We start from the raw sequence: 11,105 nt of genomic DNA, 5'->3' as shown, positions 1-11,105 counted from the left end.
CATCATGTTCATATTTATTCCAGGGTTCGGGGGGGGTTTCACCAGTTTGTTTCTCAGTGGTTCTTTGACGGTATAAAAAGGATCCACAGGTATCGATTCACAGCTTCTCTGAGTAAAGTAATCTCAGTGGTACCTGCAGACCTCAGTTTGGGAGATTTACAAAGGAACAACACAACATTTCGTTAACACTTTCATCATTCGTCAATGCTTTCAAAATGTCACCCGGATCATAAAAAGTTCAACTGGTAAGTATGTCATGCCGGCCAATCAGAAGCTGGGACTTAATTCAAGGGGTTTTACAAATATTTTGAATGAGCCGTTTAAGAATTATAGACATTTTTATACACAGTCCTCAGTTTTTAGAGGTTCAAAATTATTGAGCCCAACAGACATTAGTTAAGTATAAAGAAACTCTTTTTAATGCTTGGATGAAAAAACTTTCATCCAATGAGTGGGAGCCACACGTACCTGTGCCAAAACGCTGCCTCCACCATGTTAGACCGATAATGTGGCATGCTTTGGATCATCAGCTGTTTCTCTCTGCCGCCATAGTTCTTTTTCTTTACATCAGTCTGGTACAAGTTGGTTTTGATTTCATCTCCCCACATATTATTTTTTAGAATCCTCTGTGTGTATTTTCTTTAGATTGACAGTGATACTCCTGTGTCCTCGAGAGTGTCCTAAACTTGGTTCGATGTTGTTGTGGTGTTCTTTTTGTTAACCATAGAAATCTGTCATCATGCACTTTGGTTGTCTTCTGGTATTCCAGAAGACAACCTGTCTCTCTGACAGGTTTGTTTGGGTTTTGCAGCCTACTGATGGCCTCCCTCAATTGCACTTTCTTTGGACTTCATGCCTGAAAATACTTTAAAATTACAACAAAAACCTGTAAAATACAAATTCAACACTTTGAAACAACTTCATATATAATGTCTGCTTCACTTTACAGCATCATCTGGCCATAAAACTGCTTGTCAGTCAATTGTCCTTTTAGTTACTGTGATGTCATACTTTGGAAAGTCTGCACTTTGAAGCACATTGATTGCTTGATTTGGGCTCCACTGTGGTGGTGTATACAGGCTGAACTACAAAAATTGTGTCTTTGTCCCAAACATTATGGAGGGCCTGTATCTGCTCCCTGGCTTCATTCGATGTCCCAAATGAAATAACAATGATGGCATCACAATGCAATCTTCAGCTTTCTCAAACTTTGGAAGTGCCCCAGTATCCTCTAATCCTATAAACTTCTTACAGGCTGAGTTGTACTAATCCTGATAGATGAACTGAGCTTCATGTGTAAAGTGAACTGCTCCTTCAGTCATGATGGGCCTTGGACAATATGAAACTTCTTAGTTCATAGTGTCTTTGAAGCATTTATTTAAATTCCCAGTGACATTCTGTAATTTGCCATATACTGTACGTATATTCTACCTTCTACCTGAACGCCATCTGGTGGCTTTCAGGTTTAAGGCACTTTTGCATGTGCTTCATTTTTTTAAGAGCTACATCTGTCTTTTTGTACTATATGCCTGGTGCAAAAGGCAGTTTCAGCCTTTATGGATAGCTTTACATTTCATAACTATACAGTGGGAGATTTTTTTTTCTTTGATAACACCGTGGAAGCCACCACATTGCGCCAGTACTGACAGGGACTAGAAAGAGAGAGAGAGCATATTTCTCCTATATTGGCTTCTCTTCATTGTCTCCCTGTTAAATCCAGAATTGAATTCAAAATCCTGCTCCTCACGTACAAGGTCTTAAATAATCAGGCCCCATTTTATCTTAATGACCTTATAGTGCCATATCACCCCATTGGAGCTCTTCGCTCTTGCACTGCAGGCCTACTTGTTGTTCCTAGAGTATTTACAAGTAGAACGGGAGGCAGAGCCTTCAGTTTTCAGGCCCCTCTTCTGTGGAACCAGCTTCCAGCTTGGATTCAGGAAACAGACACTATCTCTACTTTTAAGATTAGGCTTAAAACATTCATTTTTGCTAAAGCATATAGTTAGGGCTGGATCTGGTGACCCTGAATCCTCTCTTAGTTATGCAGCAATAGGCGTAGGCTGCTGGGGATTCCCATGATGCATTGCTTATTTCTTCTTCAGTCACCTTTCTCACTCACTGTGTTAATAGACCTCTCTGGATTGAATCATGTTATTAATCTCTGGCTCTCTTCCAGATCTTTTATCCTGTCTTTCTTCTCTCTCCCCAACTGGTCGCGGCAGATGGCCCCGCCCCTCCCTGAGCCTGCTTCTGCTGGAGGTTTCTCCCTGTTAAAAGGGAGTTTTTCCTTCCCACTGTCACCAAAGTGCTTGCTCATAGGGGGTCATGTGATTGTTGGGTTTTTCTCTGTATGTATTATCAAAGGGTCTACCTTACAATATAAAGTGTCTTGAGGCGATTGTTGTTGTTGTGATTTGGCGCTGTATAAATGAAATTCAATTGAATAACTCATTCATTTGGATGCTAAAGTTCAGGGTCCTGCTGCATTGATTGACAGACATCTTAACACAGGCAGCTGTAGCTAATTTGAGTAAATGAAGTGGTCCTCTCTTCCTAATTTGGGTTTTTTGGAGCATTTTTTGAAATTTTCAGTCAAATAACAGGACCTGTTATTTGACTATGGAGGAAGCTTTAGTTTTGGTGAGTGATTTTCTGTTATTCTACTAGTTTCTTAGAACTAATGAGCTTGTATTTGTGTGCACTGTACCTGTACGTTTTTTGGATGCAGCATGCTAAACAACCTTGCTAGCATTAGTTACTAACTGTCTTGTCCAGTTATGATCACTTCTCGCTCAGCGTAGTTGCATCCAAAAAGATAATGTTATGATTCCAAAACAACACAAAGTCTGAAAGCAGCCTATGATATCCCAGTGGCTATGGAAAATCTTTTATATACTGTCTATGGTGCAGTCCACCTCATAGCCACCTATGCTGTGAGTTTAATGAGATGTGCAACAGATTTAAATCCTTGAACCCACACACATCAGTGCCGCAGTGTGCTCCAAAGCGCAGGCTGGGCCTGACTGAGCCTTCATGAGTACATCCACAGTATGTTCTTTCCATCACAGCCTTATTTGTATGAGCCGGTCTACAAGGCACAGAGAGGTTTGAAAAGAAAATTAGGACAGACAGAACAAAGCTGCTGCTTCTACAAATGAGCTCTTCCATGAATGCCTTTCAGAGCGTTGTGAAAGTGAATGGATGTTCACATTGATTATCAAAAATAAATCCCATAGTGAGCGTGAAGCCATAATAATGATATGTAATACAGGCTGTTCTATTATCTTCGCAGATGCTTCTTGCTGCTAGGACATCAGAAAAGTTTGCTCACTGACTCCAGCCCTGTGATGAAGAGGTAAATGTCAAACTAATGAAAGGAAGCACAGCTGTGCCACGATAACAGCCAATTTCTTTCTAAAAGTAGACTAAGAGACATTTTTGTAAGGAGGAGTAGTCGGTGTAAATCGTCCTACCTTCTGACTATGAAGATGACCTTTCCCAGGTTAGCTTTACTCTCTGGCCTGGGGGATTCCAGCTTCTAGTAAACTCATTATTAACTTATTATAACAGTGATAATTGACTGTCTGTTGTATGTTCCTAGCAACTATTACCTGTCGTTTTAAACAGGAGCTTTTGTAGGATTTTTTTAAATAAGGGGGCACGTGGGGGTCTAGAACCAGTGATGGGGTGGGGGGGTCTTTGTATTGAGTTCACCTGCACAAAGAAAAGTAGTTAGGAAATGGTAAGCACTGAACCTCTGAGGCCACAGCAGGAGTCCGTTCTTTTTGTTTTACAGTGGGGAAAAAAAAGGATGTAGCAAGCATTATGTCACCCGCTGTCCTTTCACAAAGCCTTGAACTGAATATTTTTATGCCATCACCATCTTGGTGTTTTGAAATCAGCTGTGAGCAGGTGCTCAGAGTAGAAAATCACTTCTGTAACTACCAGTCCATTTAGCCCATTCCCTGGTTTTCCATTATATTGACACTCAGACTGTATGATCTGAGTAAAGTACCCTTGCCCCTCTCTAAGTCAGGTAACAGTAGCTGTAACTGAGTCAGTTAATTATGTAATAGTAAAATGTGACAGGTGTTTTAGTGCTACTTGGCTTTAAAGGCACAGTCAGTAATTTTTTAAAGGTTATTTAATAGAAAACCAGAATGTTTTCCTCATAAATATACTTTGATTAATCCGTAACAAATTGATGTTTTCTCATAAACTTACAATTAATCCATTAAGAATAAATAGGAGCAGGTATCAGTTTGTGGAAGCCACCACACTGCCCCAGCATCTTGAAAACAGTAACTAAGATGGACTGAGATGGATGTTCTGCCTAAATGTGGATATGTATGTGGCTAGAGAATAGCCACACACGTAGTATGACGTATATGTTACTTTTAATTTAAAGTTCACAAACTCTTTCAAACAATTTTTGACCATTTAACATTTGTAGCTGTATGACGTGTCTTTCTCATTCTCTCTTTATCCCCCATCACCACTACTCTCATTCCTCCCTCCTCACCTCAAGGCTTATCTCTTGAACTGAAGTCACGGCTCTAACATATTTATCTATTATCACAATTGCTAACATAATGTCAGCTAATGTTAGACTTGAGTGTCTTAAAAACAGACAGTTTCACTAACGCCGGCTAACAGTTTGTGTATTTGTCCTTTAGGAGCCACCGTAGCTAGAGTCATGCGCTTGAATTGGTTGACTGCAATTTTCAATCTACTGACATCTAGTGGTGAGATTTTGCACACTGTACCTTTAAAAACATTGTACCAATTTAGCATTTCAACCAAAGCTTGGCCCCTAAGAACGCCCTGATGAATGCCTGATGAATATTAACTCTGGTGTTGTTATTAAGTCATTGATCTCTGACTTTCTTTATGCCTACAAACACACCAGGTCCTCACAGTGTGGCTTGGATCTTTTGTGGTTAGTGAACAAATTTGTCTGGAATCTCATCACGCTGAACACGTACAGAAGTTTTCTCATCCTCTGTGTGTTTCTCATATGTGGGCAGCACTCTCGACCCTCAGGAGAAAACATGTTTTCCAACCCATTAGTCACTGCCAACTGGCAGGATAGAGTTCTTATCACGTTTATTGATCAGCATGGGAAAAGATTGAAGTTTTTTATTTGTTTGTGTGTGTGTGTGAGAGAGAGAGAGAGAGCGAGAGAGAGAGAGTGAGAGTGAGGGAGTGGGTGTGAAACGTAAGAAAAGGACTCTGTTGCCCCTGTCAGGCAAAGCAAAGCCTCAAACCAGCTTTAGCCACACTGTAAGACCAAAAATGTCCCCATTAAAGCTGCTTGTTCCTCTTAACAAAAGCAGCAGCTACACAACAGTGCACCAGAAGTGTTCTGCCAAAGTTCTCAAGTGTCCCTGGTGTTTGTAGATTATTGCTTATTGAAATGTTTTGTTATTCAGTGTAAGTGAACAAGCAGTTCCTAAACTGTATTTTAGTGAGATGTTTGCTGAATGAACATCACACTGATGAAACAGCATTAGATTCAAGTGTTTTCTTTTTTACGATGTTACGCTTATGTGCCCTCATAATAAAAAACATGGCAGTCCCTGATAACACAGCTTATTACTTATGTCCTGTGGTGTTTTTTGGGGGCTCCAGTCAGTTAATCACCAGGTTTTTAAAAGAAAAAGACACAAGAAAATATAACGTTGGTATTTCAAAAGGTAATGCTTACCTTTCAAGAAGATGCTTCTTATACTGCAGTTACACATTACCTATAAGGGTGCAGGCTATATTAAGTGCTTTGGGGTGACTGATGTTGTGATTTGGCACTATATAAATCAAACTGAATTGAATTATGTCATATTATTTTTGGATACTTAGATAATATTTATGAGCCATAACATGAGATCATTTTAAGTGTCTGTCTTTTAAAATACCTTGCAAGTAACTAACATATAAATTAAAGGCAGTATAATTTTTCTCCTTTGCTTTGAAACTGACAGTCATCATTATCTACATTTTAACTGTAACAAGGAACAGGTAAACAATACTATCAGTGTTACACCAATTGCAAAGAATTACAGGGTAATGTTGGTAATTTAGAGTCATGGGGTTTATTATGAATTATAATTATAGTTTTCAGAGGAATGTTTATTTTACTTTCTGGTCGTTTGTGAAGCCTCTTACCACTGACGTATAAATCATTCAAGCATTAAAAAAAAGCATCAAACTCAAGAGATGAACCAGTGTTGTGTCCACACATAACAGACAACTTACCGAAGAAACAAGTTTAAATTGTATTGTAAAAATTGCAGCCTGTCACAAAAACACATGATTTGTTCCATTTCTTTAGTAAATCTATGAAAAATGATAAAGATAACATGGTTTGACAAGCATGAAATAGTATTTTTGCAACAACAAGGTGATTCAAAAAGAGCTATTAGCCAAAAACCTACATATTTCAGCATGGGCTGTAGCGTGTCCTTCAAATATGAAGAAACTGGACAAGTGAAGGACAAAAGAAGTGGCAGGTGTAAAAACGATCCACAGCAGATGAACTGTGTCTGAAAGTCTTTTTTTTTTTTTTTCAGAAACAGGGGTAAAAATCCAGCAAGGACCTGATACACGAGCTGAGAGAAGCATCTACTGTTCACTGAAGCTTCATCAGAAACAGTCTCAGCCTTGATGGCTGTCAGAAACCATTCTCAGGAAATGGAGGAAAAGGCTGAGGTATGTCAAATTACTTACCTATTAATATCAGTGGCAACAGATATGGAGTAGTGAATCTAAATTGGAAATTGTTGGTTCAAGTATGTACAGAGGAGATCAGGAGAGAGGTGAGTGTCTAAATCTGTAAAACATGCTGGGGGCTCTGTCATGGTTTGGGATGAATTTAACTTACTGGTGTTGTGGATCTTATCAAAACTCATGGAATTAGTGTGTGGCAGGCAGGATTTGGACTCAAATGCAGGACACGAGAGACTGGAGATAAGCTAAAAAATCAGCTTTGATGCTGCACTCAAACAAAATACAAAACAAAGACTGGAATTCAAAACTAGAGAAACAATAGCAAGAAAACACATAACCATGAGGAATGATGGAGGACACGACGATGAACTAAGACAAGGTGGGAAGCAAGCAGGAGACAACTGGAAGAACAGCTCAACTTAAGAAAATGAGACAAAGGATGCAAAACTAAATACAGAGCACAACAAACAAGACTATAAAACAGGAAGTAACTGAAGACGGGAACAGAATTTAGGTGGGCAGGAAAAACAAACATTAACTATAATTACAAATTATAAAAAAGACTGAAAAAGGACAAGAAGAAGAAGTCTAAAGATGCAGGTGAAAAAAAGGTGAAAAATCTAAACCATAAGCATGTTTGGAGCTAGCTTGTTCTGCCTCATCTTCACTGGCCATGCTGATATTCTCTGTGCCTGCATCCACATGGTGACCTTCCAAATGATGAAAAAATATTGCCGTAAACAGTGTATTTTACAACGCCAAGAAACAAACGATAGCATATAATATGAAACGGTAGATGTTTTAATTTCATCATCCAATACATTTCGTCATATCGCACAGCCCTACAAAGAAGAGCTTTGAATGTCCTTCAAGAATCCTGCACTGAAGTCCATTTAAAGAAATCACAATGAAGATAAGAGAGTTCAGGCTGTGCTGAACAATTAAAGTGCTCATAAAAAATATTGATTTTCAAAGCCTGTTAAAACTGTACAAACTCTGTTTTTGCCTTATATGCTGTATTAATGCACTTATTTTCCATTTTCCAAGCAAAATAAAGAAATCAGGGGTGACTCAAGACAAATACTACATACATATATATATGTGTGTGTGTGTGTGTGTATGGAAATAAAGGATATATTAGAAAAAAATGTTGAATTATAACTACTCCTGGTACTCGAGCAAACTAGGCCAACAACTCTTATTTTCACATTCATTCCACAGCATGACATGCTTTGTATGCGTTTCTTAAAGATAGTAATTAAGAGAAGAAAAACATGCATTTTCTGTTATTTATGCTAATACTCTTTTCTTCTCACTTTGCTCAAATCTGCCGGTGGAGCGGGAGTCTCTGGGGGTTTTCTTTCCTTCCTTCTTCTGCTCCACCCTCTCCTTCGCCTGTCTTTCTCCTGGGGCTGATGATGCCTCAGACAGTAAATGCTCTCGTCTCTCCGTGTTTGGTCTTGTTTGACTTTGACTTTTGTTTGGGTCACTCATGACTGACCAAAAGACAGATGTTGTGAAGCTATTCTGAGTACATCTGCTTCACAACCTCCCAGTCTTTACCGCATCGATCCATCCATCCATCCATCCATCCATCCGTCATCATGGGCCCATTGCAACCTTTCAAAGCCCAGACAGGGCCTCCTTTATAGGGAGCAGGTTGTCAAAGGATGCACAGACAGATAATCAGACAGACAGGCTGTTAGCTGAGGCAACATTAGTCTATCTGCAAAGTGAAACAGGCCGCAGGGGCTCTGCTGCTACAAAAACCCTGTATTTTAACAAGCCATTAAATTCACTGTTGTCTCTTTAAAGCTTATTTTTCTTCAGGGAAGAGAGGCAGAAACCTGTCAGTGAGGTATAATTGTTTCATTTGTTTCTAGCGCAAATCAACATCTCATTTAAAGTCAAGCTCCCAGTGGAGGGAAAAGTGAAAGCTTTTGTTACATTTTTTGTTTTGTTTTGCTTTTTCCAGTGGTAGATATAAATCTCTAAATTAGTTTAGATACATTTATTAACTGCCATTAAATGGGGTTCCCTCAGGACTCAAGTAAAAATAATCACATACCTCACAAAAATACTGGAAAAAAGAAAGAATGAAAGCACCAGAGTGGAGCAGCTTACAGGAAGCAGAGAGCACTCTTTTTTTTAGCCCATTGTGGAGCTATGGTGGTAAATGCTGAAGAATGCTACAGACATGTATGCATGTGGCTCATAACACACTAGTCTGTTCAGACTGTTTAGTGCAATTGGTCACCCTTCTTACAAAATGATAACACAATGCTTGGTGGAGTCTAACCCCAACACTGTAAATATGTTGCTCCATAACTTCAGAGCAACATCCAGTGAAATTAAATACATGCTCATATTCCTACAAACTTAAATTGTTCCTGACCAGCATATGTGTTTATATCAGTTACTGTGGCTTTAGAGATAGCAAGTGATTAGCCTATATGCCAAAAAATACCTTAGCATATTTTTGCTTTAACTGGACTACAAATGATAGCTTGCTAAGCCAGTAAACCAGAAGAGAGAACATGTCAGATCAGTAGTTTAGCTTCTAAATGTTAGCATGCTAGCATTGTCTTTTATAGGCTAATTATCTTGCTACTGTTAGCATACATCTCAAAAAGACCTAAAACAATCTTTCAAAAATAGATAAAAGCATCAAATTTTAAAAACATGTCTCCCTGGAGCCATGAATTTATTGGCAACTTAAATTTTAAAAATTTCTAAATTTTCTAGTTTGACAATCATTCCCATCCAGTTAACAATTATTTTATGAAAGAATTTCAACCACTGGATCAATTTAGAAGCTTTTTTTCTTGATTTATATGCGTCTAGCTTGTTTGTTTCAAACAAGAAGCTTTGTGTTTCAAAAACTATTTAATTTCAGTTATAGGTGTGTTACATTTGCACCAATGATCCAATGACAAATGTTGCTGCACAGGTCAAGGGATCACTATTGTACCCCTAAGTTAACGCTATGAAGCTGGTTTCAGAGATTCATTGGTGCATGACGACTTCTCTGCTGGCACACCCTGTCATCAGCTGTTATTGGGTTGTTGTTTTTCTTACAGGCTAACACAGAGAGACAGATAACTGTCTGTCAGGCTGTGCTGCCCAGCTATCAAGTTCCAACTAGGAACTCAAGGGTAATGTTCTCTGCATTTTAACTGTCCTAGTTTAAGCCATTATAATTAGATTGTAATTTATATTTAATGTTTATTTTATTTATTGTATTTTTAGGTTATTTCTGGTTAATTATTACCTCATTTTTAAAAATGCTGTATTAGATTTTATTGTGGTACATATGTTAAAATATTTGTTTTTATATTTGATGTTTTTAACCCACTTTGTAAGAAATGAATTTCCCAACTTTGGGATAAATAAAGTGTATCTTTTTACATATTATCTTACCTGGCAAGTTCACCTTAGTCTGTCTCTCTGGGCGACCTTCCTACCCAGCCTATATAATACAAGGCTAAATAGTTCTATCTAGTGGACAAGTGAAAACATTGCATCTTCAAAAGGTTACCTAGTGGCCCAGAATCACTTTCATTAAATAAATAATGAATAATAAAATTGTATTAAACCAGTAATAAGCATATTTCACTAGTAATTCAAATGTTACTATGAACTGAACATCGAGCCTCTGATAACTTATATTTTCCACAACTTTATCTAAAATATGAGCACACGTGGAATTTCAAACTTTGAAACTCTTGTGTGTTTGACTCCTTGAAATGCAGAAACCCATCACAGTGATGATAATGCTTCATTATTATTTATCATTTCTCTACCGTTTCTCTAATAAGCTGTGGGAGTCACATCACTTAGGGGGATGAGCTGACTTCACCCTAACTTTCCTCTCACCCCTTCTCCTCTTTGGGTTTTAAAAGGTTTGAATCCTGAAAAATATATAAAAAAATCTAAGTTAGCGAAAGTGAATAATCATAAAATTTTGAAGCATGTTTTTATGCTGAGCTCTAATGAATTCAGAGGTACCTTTGGTTAAGTGAAATTGCAAGTGAATCAACCCACAGAGAGGCTAACAGTTTATCATCAGTTTATCAATTTATCATCTTTTATCTGTAATTGTGTATCTGCAAATGTGACTTCACAATAAATGCGTGTTTTATTGGTTTCAAGAGTCGGTGGAAATGTGGTACTTGGAGCCTCAACATAACCTGCTTAATATTTTACTATACATTACAATGATGTTCTAGCCAGGTTTAAAAGCACAGACACCTACCTAAAAAAAAAAAAAAAAAAGTGCTGACCAATAAGCTTGCTTTGGTCAGCACCTCAGACCTCAGACATCTTTTTCACATTCCTTTTGGAATGGCTGAATACCACATTCTGCCATGCAGGAAGTT

The 11,105-nt window shown here is 38.1% G+C and overlaps 1 long non-coding RNA gene across 2 annotated transcripts; it reads left to right on the top strand.

The window, feature by feature from the left end:
- The first annotated feature begins 2,402 nt into the window (after positions 1-2,402).
- LOC106098840 (uncharacterized) lies at positions 2,403-10,162 on the top strand. Of its 2 annotated transcripts, XR_003214446.1 has the most exons (5): positions 2,403-2,643; positions 3,296-3,358; positions 4,680-4,748; positions 6,570-6,708; positions 9,807-10,162. It is a non-coding gene; the product is annotated as an uncharacterized LOC106098840 (long non-coding RNA). The 2 variants fall into 2 exon arrangements; XR_003214445.1 differs by lacking the exon at positions 2,403-2,643 and having other exon boundaries at positions 2,677-3,358.
- Positions 10,163-11,105: the final 943 nt, after the last annotated feature.

The sequence above is a fragment of the Oreochromis niloticus genome, linkage group LG17 (assembly GCF_001858045.2).
Source record: "Oreochromis niloticus isolate F11D_XX linkage group LG17, O_niloticus_UMD_NMBU, whole genome shotgun sequence".
Classification (NCBI taxonomy): domain Eukaryota; kingdom Metazoa; phylum Chordata; class Actinopteri; order Cichliformes; family Cichlidae; genus Oreochromis; species Oreochromis niloticus.
Note: the sequence above shows the minus strand (reverse complement) of the source record. Positions and strands in the feature narration are given on the sequence as shown.